This window comes from Tachyglossus aculeatus, unplaced genomic scaffold (assembly GCF_015852505.1).
Source record: "Tachyglossus aculeatus isolate mTacAcu1 unplaced genomic scaffold, mTacAcu1.pri scaffold_96_arrow_ctg1, whole genome shotgun sequence".
Lineage (NCBI taxonomy): Eukaryota > Metazoa > Chordata > Mammalia > Monotremata > Tachyglossidae > Tachyglossus > Tachyglossus aculeatus.
This window is the reverse complement of record NW_024045099.1, coordinates 543,742-560,022: the sequence shown is the minus strand read 5'-3', so window position 1 is coordinate 560,022 and position 16,281 is coordinate 543,742. Positions and strand designations below refer to the sequence as shown.

General features: G+C 41.4%; 1 pseudogene; it reads left to right on the top strand.

Moving 5' to 3' along the window:
* The first annotated feature begins 1,118 nt into the window (after nucleotides 1–1,118).
* Nucleotides 1,119–2,032, top strand: LOC119924329 (annotated as a pseudogene).
* Nucleotides 2,033–16,281: the final 14,249 nt, after the last annotated feature.

The window sequence follows — 16,281 nt, the reverse complement described above, 5'->3', positions numbered from 1 at the left end:
GGCCCATGTCCTTCCCCTGGCCTGGAATGCTCTCCTTCCACACATCTGCCAAGCTAGCTCTCTTCCTCCCTTCAAAGCCCTACTGAGATCTCACCTCCTCCAGGAGGCCTTCCCAGACTGAGCCCCTTTTTCCTCTCCTCCTCCCCTCCACCCTACATCCTTCCCCACCCCATAGCACCTGTATATATATTTGTACAGATTTATTACTCTATTTATTTTACTTGTACATAGTACAAGTTACATGAATGTAACTATTCATTTTGTTAATGATGTGTATATAGATATAATTCTATTTGTTCTGACGATTTTGACACCTGTCTACATGTTTTGTTTTGTTCTGTATCTCCCCCTTCTAGACTGTGAGCCCGTTGTTGGGTAGGGACCATCTCTATATGTTGCTGACTTGTACTTCCCAAACGCTTAGTAAAGTGCTCTGCACACAGTAAGCGCTCAATACATACGATTGAATGAATGAATAAACATGCACTCATTAAAATCAAAACTAGGAAACATCTACTATCTTACGTCAGTTGTAAAACTTCGACAAGTCGAAGGATGTATGCCTCTCTGTGTCTTTCTGCCTCTCTCTCTACATATTAATTTTATGTATCTAAATTTATCCATTTCAAGATGGCCCTAATGGAAAATACCATAATAATCAAGGTTTAATAAAACCTTGGTTGAAAACAGAGCTTTTACAATTCTGATCGACTACACTGATCACCTCTGTCAGAGAGATAATCTTTCCCTACAGAGTACCTGGGAAAGGGGAGGCACAAGTATGTACATTTACCTAGATGGAGATGTTCAGAATAAATTAACATTTACTCAAGGCAATTCTGGATGCACAGTTCTTCTGTCTTATCACTAGTGTTCAGGTTTCTCTCACCAACCCTAATGAATATGGATTTTGGGAAGGGTAGAGGCAGCTCTTGAGGGAAACAGAATCTGAAGTTTGTACTTCAGAGCCCTTCAACTCTTTTTACTCATCAACCAAATTAATGTTTAGAGAGACTGGGCTCTTGGATCAGTATAGGTAAATCCCAATAAACCATGTTTTTTTTTTATCCTTTCAGGCACAGAGCTCTTGGCCTGTTTTCACCGCCTGCAAAAAGTGAATGGGAAATAAGTAAAACATCACAGAATTCATTCTCTTGGGACTTTCATGAGATCAGAACGTTCAGATATTTTGCTTTGTGCTGTTTTCACTCTGTTACATTATCCTCTTAATGGGAAATCTTATAATTCTCATCACCGTTGAATGCAGCCATCTTATCAACCAAAATATGTTTTATTTCCTGGCACACTTGTCTTCCATAGACGTGTGCTATGCTTCTACCGTTACCCCCAAACTGATCCGGGACTTACTCGCTCAAACAAAAGGCACGCTGCAACTCTTCAGCATGAACTTCTTTACATGCATCGAGGTCTTCATTCTGATGGCAGTGGCCTTTGACCGATATGTGGCCATCTGCAGACCTCTACACTACATGGTCATCATGAGTAGGAAGAAATGCCAACTCCTGATCTGGGTTTCCTGGGTGGGTGGGTCGGTCCACACATTTCCCTTATTGTTCATCGTTTTTCAGTTGCCCTTCTGCGGTCTTAATGAGGTTGACCACTACTTCTATGATATTATTCCCTTGAGGAAAGTTGCATGCGTGAAAACCTACTTTGTGGGTATCCCGGTCGTGGCAAATTCGAGGATGGTGCCTTGGTCACTTTCATCATGTTGGTTTCCTATATCATCATATTGTTTTCCCTAAGAACCCAATCAATGGAAGGTCACTGCAAACCCCTCTCCACATGTGGATCTCACATCGCTGTGGTAGTCTTATTTTTCATGCCTTCCATCTTCACCTACCTGTGGCCCCCCTCCAGCTACTCTGAGGATAAGGTGTTTTTCCTCTTTTACACCATCATCCCACCAATGTTCAATCCCTTAATTTATTCGTTGAGAAGCACAGAGATGGAAAATGCCATGAGAAAGGTCTGGTGTAGAAAGGTGTCTTCAGAAGGGAAACTTAATTAGTGACATTCCTTCACTGGGAGTCCACTCCAAAGAAGGGAAAGCGAATTCTGACTGAACATAATTTAACCAGAGGAACCTCCCCATTCAATGTCCAGCATGATGAATCAACAACACTCAGTGGAAACAAGGTCCCCAGATGCCCTGTATTTCATATATGACTGATTGGCTTTTTATTGATCCTTAATAGGAAGTGAAAGTGGATTTGCCTCTCTCTCTAGACCGTAGACTCTTTGTGGGCTGTGAACATGTCTATCAACTTTGTTGTACTCTCTCAAGGGCTTAATACATTGCACTGTACACAGTAAGTGCTCAATAAATACCATCTATTGATTGACTTGAGTAATGCAATGAATTTCTTGGACTATTATTTGGTGTGTGTTATATTCTGTGTGATTATCGTTCACTTGGGGAAATTCTATTTTGGTGCTAAAGTGGTATGATTGGATTTTATTGTTATGTTGTACTCTCCCAAGCACTTAGTACAGTGCTCTGCACACAGGAATTGCTCAGTAAACACGACTGAATGACTGAATTTTCTGCTCAGGAGGAAGAACTTTACCTAAATTAATTGTCTTCACCTTCAGAAATGCTTTACCGCTCAGAAAATTATCTTCCCCAACAAGCCCCATTTCTAAAGGCTTACCCACTGATAAAGTAATATGTTTCACAATAGGACTGGAGCAGATACCTGCCTCAACCTAATGCCTTCATGAATGTTAGTTCTCTTACTCAAACTCTAACTCCCTGCAGGGGAAGAGAGCTTATAAACTTTTTTATATTGGGATTCTCTACCATTCACTGGACTGCAATAATAGAAATACTGGTGGAGAAAAGGGGATAGTCTCAAAGTGTTCCACTGAAGGGCTTCACTAGGTGAAATGTGTGTCTCGCATTAATTACAGTTGAATTTATACTGTGACACTGTTATTTTTATTCTGGTTTTCTCTGCCAGACTGTCAACTCCTTAAGGATGGGCCAGTGCTTAGTCACTTTTGCCATATCCCCATGTGTCTAATTCAGCACTCTCAGCAGAATATACACTCAATACATCGTTTTCCTGATGATGAGCTCTGCCTCAGGGCTATTGTTGATTTTGTTTCAGAAACTCAGGACCACCTTTTTCCATTTAGTGATGGCTCATCTAATTCCCTGAAAAATGTTCAACAAGCTGTGTGGGCCTCCTCTAGTAGGATCGTGTATTATTATTATTATTATTATTATTATTATTATTATTATTATTATTATTATTATTATTATTATATTATTATTATTATAGAGTCCACATCTCCCATGAGATTCCCAGTCATAATCCCCATTTTACGGATGAGGATGAGGCCCGGGGAAGCCTTAGTCTTCCCAAGCGCTTAGTACAGTGCTTTGTGCATAGTAAGTGCTTAATAAATGCCATTATTATTATTATTATTATTATTATTATTATTATTATTATTATAGAGTCCACGTCTCACATGAGATTCCCAGTCTTAATCCCCATTTTACGGATGAGGCCCGGAGAAGCCTTAGTCACCCAGCAGGCAAGTGGCAGAGCCAGGCTGAGAAACCAGTTCCTTCGGCTCCCAGGCTTGGGCTCTTTCCACTAGGCCACACTGCTCTGCTTGTGTGACCTTGGACAAGTCACTTCAGTTTTCTGGGACTCAGTCCCCTCATTCTTATCCCGGCTCCGCCGCACGTCAGCTGTGTGACTTTGGGCAAGTCACTTAGAGAAGTCACTTAGAGAAGCAGCGTGGCTCAGTGGAAAGAGCCCGGGCTTTGGAGTCAGAAGGCATGGGTTCAAATCCTGGCTCTGCCACTTGTCAGCTGGGTGACTTTGGGCAAGTCACTTCACTTCTCTGCAGTGTGGCTCAGTGGAAAGAGCCCGGGCTTTGGAGTCAGAAGGCATGGGTTCAAATCCTGGCTCTGCCACTTGTCAGCTGGGTGACTTTGGGCAAGTCACTTCACTTCTCTGCAGTGTGGCTCAGTGGAAAGAGCCCGGGCTTTGGAGTCAGAGGGCATGGGTTCAAATCCCGGCTCCGCCACTTGTCAGCTGTGTAACTTTGGGCAAGTCACTTCACTTCTTTGGGCCTCAGTTCCCTCATCTGGAAAATGGGGATGAAAACTGTGACACCCCCCCCCCCCATGGGACAACCTGATCACCTTGTTAACCTCCCCAGCGCTTAGAACAGTGCTTTGCACATAGTAAGTGCTCAATAAATGCCATTACTATTATTATTATTATTATTAACTTCTCTATGCCTCAGTTCCCTCATCTGTAAAATGGGGATGAAGACTGTGAATCCCACGTGGGACAACTTTATCGCCTTGTAACCTCCCCAGCGCTTAGAACAGTGCTTTGCACAAAGTAAGCGCTTAACAAATGCCATTATTATTATTATTATTATTATTATCCGTAAAATGGGGATGAAGACCGTGAGCCCCACAAGGGACAACTTGATCGCCTTGTAACCTCCCCAGCGCTAAGAACAGTGCTTTGCACAAAGTAAGTGCTTAACAAATGCCATTATTAGTATTATCTGTAAAATGGGAATGAAGACTGTGAGCCCCACGTGGGACAACCCGATCGCCTTGTAACCTCCCCAGCGCTTAGAACAGTGCTTTGCACAAAGTAAGCGCTTAACAAATGCCATTATTATTATTATTATCCATAAAATGGGGATGAAGACTGTGAGCCCCACGTGGGACAACCCGATCACCTTGTAACCTCCCCAGTACTTAGAACAGTGCTTTGCACATAGTAAGCGCTTAACAAGTGCCATCATCATTATTAGTAGTAGTAGTAGTAAAATGGGGATGAAGACTGTGAGCCCCATGTGGTGCAACCCGATCGCCTTGTAACCTCCCCAGCGCTTAGAACAGTGCTTTGCACATAGTAAGCGCTTAACAAGTGCCATCATCATCATCATTATAACTACATAGAGAGTTGGTCAGTTACTATAGTTTTACTATACTATACTAGTATTCTATATTGCATACTATAGTATTCAATACTAGTATACTATTGTATACTATACTAGTTTTAGTATATAGTTTTCTATCTACAGTTACTATAGGTATTTAGATTAGTATGAAAATTGACTTCCCCCAGTCTCACTTTGAAAAGCAGTATGGTCTAGTGGGAAGAACATGGGCCTGGGAATCAGAGGACATGGGTTCTAATCCTGGATGTACCACTTGCCTGCTCTATGAGCCAGGTCAAGTCACTTAGTGCCTCTGTGTCTCAGTATCTTCACTTGTAAAATGGGGATTCGTTGCCTGTACTCCCTCCTACTTAGACTGTGATCCCCATGTAGGACAGGGACTGTGTCCAACCTGATTATCTTATATTTACATATAAGATACTTACATTTTCTTATATTTACCCCAACTCTTGGTACTGTGCCTGATACATAGTAAGTGCTTAACGAATGTCACAATTATTATTATTATAATTGTTGTTATCATTATTATTCTTAGAAGGAGTAATAATGGTATTTATTGAGAACCTACTGAGGACAATGCACTGTACTAAGCCCTTGGGAAAGCATATCAAAAGTACAAGGCAAAGTCCCTGTCCACGAGGAGCTAACACTCTAATGGAGGAGATGGAGAGTCAAAAGAAATAAATTGAATGTAAATATATTCAATTTTGTTTTGTTTTTCTTGTCTTTACGGCATTTGTTAAGCACTCACTACGTGCCAGGTACGGTACTAAGTTCTGGTTGGTTAGGGCTCACAGCCTTAATCCCCCTTTTACAGATGTGGTAACTGAGAAACAGAGAAAATGAAGTGAATTGCTCAAAGTCATATGGCAGACAAATGGCAGAGCTAGAAATCGAATCCAGATCCTTCTGACTCCCGGGCCTGTGCTCTATCCATTAGGCCATGATAATTCCCTGAATGTTCAAAGGAATATGCAAATGATGCTACATGGATGTGCCCAGACATTGTGAAAATATTTCATTCTCTCAATAGGTTTTCCACAGCGAGATTTGGGATGGACTAAGTCCTTTGAAGATGGGTGTTCTAGAAGAGTCCATGTGGTCCCCAAATGTGGCCTCCAACTTTTGGCTAATACAAAAATATGTCACCCCAATCATAGGTAAGTATGGCAAGGTGGTTGGAAAAATGACCTGGGGAGATTGAGATCCACAAAGGTTCTACCCACCTCTACCCAGAATTCCTCCTTGTCCAGATCCATGTGATCTCATTATTAACTAGGGAACAGATTATCCTGAGAGGGAACAATATTACTTCCTGCTCTACAGCTTGGACCCCTTTACCTGATGCATAAATATCATGGAAATGATCATGTGGCATGCCCTAGGTATAAGGTATGTCAGTGCCACCTGATGGCCTCAGACACTACTGTGTACTGTCTGATGCCTATAAGGACAATTTAGCATTGGGGATTTATATTGAGAAAAATACAAGTAACAAAAAACCTCCTACTCTTCTCTACCTTTTGCCAGACTGAGGTTTAATGGCAAGGGATAGAAGTAAGTCCCTTACCTATCAGCGGTATTTACTGAGTGCTTATATGTGCAGGGCACTTTACTAAGAGCTTGGGAGCTTACAATCCCTTGTGTGGAAAATATGACGGTTGCGAAAAAGAAAATATGAGGTAAAAATGTCTTTGCATTTCTGTAACTGCTATTTTATTTAACATTTTCCTTGTTACACTGCATCTGCAGTATTTATGGTTTAATAGGTCAATCACAGCTGTCCAAGTCGAGAAAATTTGAAAAGCATGGTACTTTTAGAGTAAATGAGACTGACATTTTGTCCCAATTGTCTCAAATTAATAATACTAATAATGATGTCATTTATTAAGCACTTACTATGTGCAAAGCACTGTTCTAAGCGCTGGGGAGGTTACAACGTAATCAGGGTGTCCCAGGTAGGGCTGACAGGCTTCATCCCCATTTTACAGGTGGGGTAATTGAAGTCCAGAGAAGTGAAGAGACTTGCCCAAAGTCACACAGCTGAGAAGTGGCACAGTCGGGATTAGAACCCATGATCTCTGATTCCCAAGCCCGGGCTCTTTCCACTGAGCCACGCTGCTCTTTATAGTATTTTTTAAGATCTCAGTATGTGCCAGGCACTGTACTAAGCACTGGGTTAAATTCATTCATTCAGTCACATTTATTGAGCACTTACTGTGTGCAGAGCACTGTACTAAGCGCTTGGGAAGTATAAATTGATAACATATAGAGACGGTCCCTACCCAACAACGGGCTCACAGTCTAGTTAATCAAGTTGAACACCGTCCCTATCCCTCATAAGGCTCACAGCCTTAATCCCCATTTTACAGATGAGGTAACTGAGCCCCAGAGAAGTTAAGTGACTTGTTCCAGGTCACACAGCAAACAAGTAGTGGAGCTGGGATTAGAATCTTTATCCTTCTTACTTCCAGGCCTGTGCTGGCATTGGTGCTTCTATGTAATATGCTTTTCATATAATTAGAAACATGGACTAGATTGAAATGCTGTGGGAGGTACATGGATTCCCATTATTACTCCTACACTGAAGCGGGGAGAGAAATACCCGAAAGTCTAGGTGTAAGGATGGATTTGTCAGGTGAAGTGATGGGGCTGAGACCAAAGAATCCATAGGGATTTTTGTGGTCCTTTTCACTAGAGACGTTAAAGGGATTCTGTGTATAATTCTCCAGGGTAGCGATTCAGCACCAGGAGGTATTTGGTGGTTTTTTTTTTTTTGAAACAATAAATTCTTAGCTACTCAAATGGTTGCGAAAGGATGCAATGCCAGTGTGGACAGGTAAGCAGATTTCATTTCTTGAATGGGTAGTTCTAATTGTACAGTAGCATGTTAGCTCATTGTGGGCAGGGAGCATGTCTACCGACTCTGTTTGCATTGCACTCTCCCAAGTGCCAAGGCACGGTAAGCACTCAATAAATACTATTGATTAATATGAGAACCAATGCAGATTCCAATATTGACTCTAAATTCTAAAAAGGATTTGATAGAAGGATGGTATTCTTACACCCCTTACTTTCAAAATGATTTTACTATTTAAATAGTTTAACCTTAATAAAATTTCTTCCTTTGTTGAGTTTGAGTCTCATTTAGTTTATTGCTGAACAAGCCATTAACGAAAAAATGAACTAGAACTCATTTAAAAGTTTCAAAGTTTTCTTGCTTCTGGTTAGATGCATGTGCTTGATGATCCTACTGCTACGTAACTTTCAAAAGTCAGACAGACTGAAGATGTAATTGCAAATCAGCCAATCAATCAATCAGAAAGTATTTACTCAGTGCGTACTATGTGCACTGATACATTCCCTGCTTACAGGACCTACAAGTGAAAATTAAACCGGCACAAACATCAGGGATTCAGGCACAAAATATGTTTATAAGTTCAATATAAACCATTTAAATGAAACAATAAATTATGAAATTCACAATTTCAAATCACTAAAACATTACTATCACCATCATTTGGCAATTTGGAAGATTTAGTGGCATAGCCTTATTTAAGTGAAGAGGTTTTGAAAAATGAGATGACAAGAGCTTGGGAGGAGTACGTGAGACTTGTATATGGAAATAAACAGAAATGGAGGAATCCTCAAATATTTCCTAAGGAAATGTTTTTTTTTAATGACCAAGACAAGACAGTCTTTCCATTAATGTAATAGGGGAAGCCATTTTCAATACTGATAGTGATTCATCTACTTAATCAATTGGAAAACTGAAATCATGTGTAATGGGTCTTAGATGCTCCTGAATGCAGCTTTTAGCTTCAGCGCTGTCAGTCACAAATTCATTATTGGTGAGAGAATGTGTATAAAAACTTTGGAAAAATGCCTATAAGCAACATCATACATTTTATAATGAATCTTGGCATCATTTAGAAACAATTATTATTGAAAGGTTGCCTAAGATCATATATAAGTAACAGGTCAGAAAACTGAAGGGCTCTTGCAGAAATATTTTCTAAGTTAAAATTCAAACTGAACCTGTCAAGTCCTCACATCTTAACTGGCAAACCAATTTGGTAGAGTCAAAAGAAAGACAATTCTATGTTCCATTTCAAATATCTGCAGTTGCATTAAAAAACAACAACAAAAATGAACCAGAAGACAGAGTTTCTCAAGGTCAGGTACCATGCCTTGAATGTATTTTGGAGTACCTCTCTGATTACCTTTGAACCCCTATGCCCATTTGTTGCTCAATGGAAGATGCTGACAGACTATAATAGAATCAGTTCCTTAAAATAAATTTTCCAGACTTAAAGAGAGTGCTATTGGCTTGTGGGGCCAAACGAAAGTAGAACAGTCATAATGAGTTTTAAGGCTAATGTTCTGTAATAAATCTGCCACCTCTCTTTCATGAAATACAGCTGAATCGTCTTCCTTCCTTTTTGTATTTGTTAAGCGCTTACTATGTGCCAGCCTTTGTACTAAGCACTGGGGTAGATATAAGCTAATCAAACAGTCCAGGTGGGACTCATAATCTTATTCCCCATTTCACAGATGAGGTATATGAGGCACAGATAAATTAAATGAGTTATTCAAGGTCACGCAGCAGACAAGTGGAGGAGCTGGAATTAGAACCCAGCTCCTTCTAACTCGCACCCAATGCTCTTTCCACTAGGCAACACTGCTTCCTTGGAGGAGAAAGGCAATAAGCATTGATTTAGAAACCAAATAGCCTTCAGGCTACCTGATTTTCCTGATTTGGTCAGAATTGGTAATAGAAGTAGAGAAATGATCTTGGCTCAATGTCAAGAAAAACATAGTATATAAATTTCTACATTTGTACCTCTTTATGTATTCGTTAAGTGCTTGCCATGTGTCAAGCGCTGTACTATGCCCTGGAGTAGATACAAGGTAATCAGGTCAGACATAGTCCCTCTCCCACATGGGGCTCTCAGTCTAAGCATTGAATCCCCATTTTACAGTTGAAGAAACTGAGGCATAGAGAAGTTAAATGACTCACCCAAGGTTACACAGCAGAAAGTGGAAGAGATGGGATTAGAAAAAAAAACTGATCCTCTGCTCCTAGGCCAGTGGTCTTTCCACTAGGTCATGATGCTTCTCTACTTTGTAGTGAAAAGCTAATTTCTAGGCAGTTGATTGTTTCTAGAATAAGCAGCGACAGAGACATTACAAGACTGTAAGCTTGTAATGGGCAAGGAAGGTAACTACCAACTCTTTTGTATTGTACTTCCTCAAGGGCTCAATAGTAAATGCTCAATAATTATTGAATCATTGAATTAGACATTGTATCATTGTTTTATTTATGGAATTTATTAAGCTCTTACTATGTGCCAGGCACTATACTAAGCGCTGGAGTAGATACAAGCTAATCAGATTGGACACAATCCATGTCCTACATGGGGTTTACAGTCTTAATCTCCATTTTACAGATGAGGTAACTGTGGCAGAGAAGTTAAGTGACTTACCCGAGGTCATACAGCAGTCAGATGGCAGAGTCAGAATTAAAACCCAGGTTCTACCCATTCCGAATGAATAAAATTGAGGTTTTTTCACTTCTTTTACTTTTTCCTTGGGGCATTCCTCCTTTCTCACCTTTATGGAATCTCAATTTCTATTTTGATTAATCAATCAATGGAATTTATTAAGCATTTGCTGTGAGCAGGGCACTGTACTTAGCACTTGGGAGTACAATAGTATAATATGCTTCCACTGGGTGGCAATCTTCTGTTGTGTGACCTTGGGCAAGTCACTAAACTTCTCCGTGCCCATGACTTCATCTGTAAAATGGGGATTAAAACTGTGAGCCCCACGTGGGACAACCTGATTACCCTGCATCTACCCCAGCGCTTAGAACAAACCGCATATAGTAAGTGGTTAACAAATACCATAATTATTTTTATTACCTTTAGATTTGTTCCAACAGATCACAGCTTCTGAATGGCTTCTGAATGGCTGAGGACAATCACACAGTTGTGAGGGAGTTCATTTCTATGGGATTCATCGAGTCCCTGATGTTGAATAGAATAGTTTTTATGCTATTTCTCGGCATCAATCTCACCACACTAATGGGCAATCTGGGGATGATGGGGTTAGTCAGAGTGGAACCCCAATTCCTTACCACCATGTGCTTCTTCCTCAGTAACCTATTCTTTGTGGATGCCTGCTACTCCTTGACCATCACCCCCAAGATGCTGGTGAACTTCTTAGTGGAAAAGAAAACGATTTCATTCCGTGGACATGCTCCGCAGCTGTGCTTCTTCCTCGCTTTCACCACAACGGTTATCCTGCTCCTGGCTGTCATGGCTTATGACATCGCCATCTGCAACCCTCTGCTTTACCCAGCGATGGTGTCGAGGAAGACATGTTTCCGACCAGTGGTGGGTTTCTTTTTAGGAGGGAGCCTGAGTTCTCTGATCCACACCAGCTTTATCTTCCAGCTATACTTCTACCTCTCCAACATCATCCGACATTACGTCTGTGATATCCCTCCTCTATTAGCCCTCATCTGCTCTGACACCGAGTCATCGAAATCCTGATTTTTGCTCTAGGGAGTTTGGAATTGGTAGTCTCGCTTTTGACCATCTTCTTCTCTTACTTGCTCATCCTTGTAACCATCCTGAGGATCCACTCGGTCGAGGGCAGACGCAAAGCCTTGTCCACCTGAACCTCCCACCTGACAGTCGTCGTTCTATTGTACAGGATGCTGATCTTCATGTACTTGTGCCCCAGCTCCGGTTTTGTGCTGGATCAGGAACCAGTGGTGTCCGTGATCCCCATGTTGAACCTTCTGATCTATAGCTTGAGGAACCGGGAGATAAAAAAATGTCCTGAGAAGAGTCCTGGAGTGAAAACTGGTGTCTTGGTCTAGGTGCTGATCTGACTCATCTGTGATGTCCCGGTGATGAGTACAGGGAATGTCTTCTGGACATTTTTCATTCTGTAATCTGAGCCTTCCTTTGGAAAAGATCTAAAAATACAACCAGAGGCACCCTGTTAATGGCAATGGTTTGGGAAAACAGGATGTTTTGGAAAATAAGAGTCGAGGGATTGACTTGTTTATTGATTCAATGTTACTGATGGTACTGATGTTCTCTGAGTTGCTGATCACAAGTAGGTATGAGATAGAAACACCTCGATCATTTTAGAATGCCCAACTGTTCCTCTAAAGTCACTTTCTTTTATTTGCAAGGGAATTAGAAATATTGCCTTCACTCTCTGACTCAAGGTACCATTGATTTAGTAGGCAAAAGCCTGATTTCTTTGTAGTGCTGTGTTAACACTCAGAGTGGGCAGGAGTGAGCAGATGGAGGCTTTGATGAGGCAGTTTAAAACGAAGCAGGTACAGTGCGCCAACCCTGCTGCCTATAACTGGAAACAATATCATTGTGAAAGTTCTGAACTGGCCGAGGTAATAATAGACTAAGAGTCAGCACACAGCAGAATCAATTTGAAGAGTTGGCCCAGTGCTATGTACTGATTATTAGCCTGAAGAAAACCAAGGATATTCATCACTGTACACACAGGAAACTCTAATAATAAGACTAATAATTATGGTATTTGTTAAGTACTTACTATGTGCCAGGCACTGTACCAAGTGCTGGGATGGATATAAGTAAATCAGTTTGGACGCAGTCCCCCTGTCCCACGTGAGGCTTACAGTCTCCGTCCCCATTTTACAGATGAGGAAACTGAGGCACAGGAAAGTTAAGTGACTTGCCCAAGGGCACACCGCTGACAGGTGGTAGAGTCTGGATTAGAACCCCTGACCTTCTGACTCCCAGGCCTGTACTCAATCCACTTCGTCAGGTTGCTTCCCTACACACAACGTGGTTTAGTAGAAAGAGAACTGCACACGTGTATTCTAGAGTCTAGAGTGTAAGCTCTTTGTGGGTGGGGAATGTGTCCGTTTATTGTTGTATTGTACTCTCCAAACGCTTAGTACAGTGCTTTGTACACAGTATGTGCTCAATAAATACAATTGAATTAGTGAATGAATGGAACGTGTCAACCAACTCTGTTATATTGTATTCTTCCAAGCACTTAGTATGATGCTCAGCACACAGTAAGAGCTCAATAAATATGCTTGATTGATTAATTCTCATCTTAACACTGCAACCTGCCTGCTATATGTTGTTGGACAAGTCACTTTACTTCTCTGAGTCTCAGTTCCCTCATCTGTAAAATGGGGATGAAATACCTGTTATCATTTCTTCTTAGCTGTGGGAACCATGTAATAATAATAATAATGTCATGTCTTAAGCACTTACTATATGCCAGGCACTGTACTAAGCACTGGGATGGAAACAAGCAAATTGGGTTGGACACAGTCCCCTGTCCCAAGTGGGGCTCACAATCTCAATCTTCATTTAACAGATGAGGTTCCTGAGGCACAGAGAAGTTAAGTGACTTGCCTATGGTCACATAGCAGAAAATTGTCGTAGTCAGAAGTAACCCATGACCTTTTGAATCCTAGGCCTGTACTCTATTCACTACAGCACGCTGTGTCTGGTATGATTATGTTGTATTTATCCTAGTTCTTAACAGGGTGCTCATACATAGAGAGAACCTAATAAATGCTATTGAAAAATAAAACCAACCAAAGATGATCCCAGTGACCACACAAGAGCAGAACAAGTAAAACTGTACCAAACATCCTAGGTAGGAAATGGCGTGGTCCTGTGTTAAGATGTTGGTCAGCACCTTGGGCACGATAGTGGTGGAATAGCAGAGATTCACAAAGGGCAGATGACTGAGGAAAAAGTACATGGGTGTATGAAGTTGGGAGCTTGATCAGATCATGATCAGAACAAGTTTCCCTGGACTTTTCCTAGCATTAGTATCTTGCTCAGAGAATTAATCCTCCTGAGGTTAGAATTATGATTGATACTAATGATTGATGATTGAGAGAAGCAGCGTGGCTCAGTGGAAAGAGCCCGGGCTTTGGAGGCAGAGGTCATGGGTTCAAATCCCGGCTCTGCCGCTTGTCAGCTGGGTGACTTTGGACAAGTCACTTCACTTCTCTGGGCCTCAGTTCCCTCATCTGGAAAATGGGGATGAAGACTGTGAGCCCCCCCCGCCGTGGGACCACCTGACCACCTGATCACCTTGTAACCTCCCCAGTGCAACTTCCTCTAGCAAGGAATCCCAAGTACTTACCAACTGCCGAATGAGGCAGTTTTCCTTATGTTTAGTTTGAATCAGTCAGTGGCATTTATTGAGCACTCATTGTGTACACATTACTGTACTTACCATTTGGGGGAGTACAATACAACAGAATTGGAAGACATGTTCCCTGCCCGCAGTGAGCTAATACGTACCATCTTCAAGCTTTGAGGCTACCAGTCCTGTTGTTGCTTTGGGATTTAATGAACACAGTTCTGTTTACCAAGTTTAGATCTTTTAAACTAACCAAACCACAGCCACACAGTAATGTGAATGAAACTGTGCCTTTGAAGGACATCCCTAAAGACATGTGCAGATGGTTAGTCATTATTTTGTCAGGGAAAGCAGAGTGCTTCAAAATTCAGTGAGCTAAAGAGCATCCTTTATCTAGCAAGCAACATACAAGGATCTCCAGTGATGTCACCGAGTTGAACAATGTTCCTGAATTTTGCTTCAGTGATGCAAAGATAGACATAGAGATGAAAAATTGACTCCTTTGAGCAACTGAAAGTGGTACTGACATACATTCCAACTAAAATGAGGCCAGATATTGTGTCTTTTTAATGTAATATCTCCCAGGTATTTAGCACAGTGCTCCTTACACAGTAAACACTCAATAAATTGAATGAATTGAATGAATTAATAGGATAAGGCATGTTGGAGGAGGTGGAATGGGCCTGGGAGTCACGAGACCCAGGTTACAGTTCCAGTGCCACCATTTGCCTGCTGTGTGACCTTGGACAAGTCAATTGTGCTTCAGATGTCTCACCTATAAAATGGGGATTCACCCATTGTTTCTCCTTAGATTGAACCCCATGTGGGACAGACCTTGTCCAATCTGTTTATCATGTATCTATCCTAGTGCTTAGCACAGACCTTGGCACATAGTCAGTGTTTAGTAAATTCCATCATTATTGTTACTGAATACATAGAGGGCTGCTGTGTCAGTTTTGGGGAAGAAGAGAGTTACAACCTGGGGAAACAGGTGTGGACAAGGGAACGGAGATGAAAGAGTCAAAAGCAAGATGCAGTTAGAAGATTATCTTAGCGGTAATGAAGGCACGGTTTTACTAACCTAGTACTAGCGTGGTTCTTCTCCTACCTCTCTCTGACCACTCCTCAGTTTGGTTCTTCTGCCTCTCGTCCCTAAACTGTGGATGTCCCACAAGGTTTTATTCTGGGATTCCTCCTCACTCTCTAAGGGAGTTCACCATTCACATCAGTCAATCAAGGGTATCTACTGAGCACTTACTATGTGCAGAGCTTTGTACTAAGCACTTGAGGGAGTAAATACAAGACGGTATCAATGTAGGCAGGGAATGTGGCTGCTAACGTTGTAGTATTGTACTCTCCCAAGTGCTTAGTACAGTGCTCAGCACAGAGTAAGTACTCAATAGACACAGCTGATTGAACAGAGTTTATAGACATGTTCCTTTGCCCCGCAAGGACTTTACAGCGTAGAGGGGAGATAGACATTAATTGAAATAAATTAATTACAGATATGAACATAAATCTTGTGGGACTTAAGGTAGGGTGACTATCAAGTGCTCAATTGATGGTTTCAGCTACCTATAGGTGAACAATTTCTAAATTTATCTCTAGAGCCTGTCTACATACTTTGTTTTGTTGTCTGTCTCCCTCTTCTAGACTATGAGCCCGTTGTTGGTTAGCGACTCTCTCCATATGTTGCCGACTTGTACTTCTCAAGTGCTCTGCACACAGTAAGCACTCAGTAAATACGATCAAATAAATGAATGAATTCAGCATCCCAAGCACATCTAGTGGATTAAGTGCTCTCCATTTTGTACCAAACTGATTTCTCTAATGTCATTTTCACTGAAACCGTTCAGCTCCGACCTGGAAACTGGAAAGAAAACAAAGAAAATGAGTTTTGAAATTTAGTAGACTAGACATTTTGGGATGGTCCCTCAAACATACCAGAGTGGCCCCCACTCATACAAGCAACCCAAATCCTCCATCTTCCTTCCTCACTTAGACTCCCTCATCAATACTAGATGGGCTAAGCAGTCAAGTATCCAATCCATCATTTATTGAGCACTCACTAATAATGATGACATTTGTTAAGTGCTTACTGTGTTTCAGGCACTGTTTTAAGCTCTGGGGTAGATACAA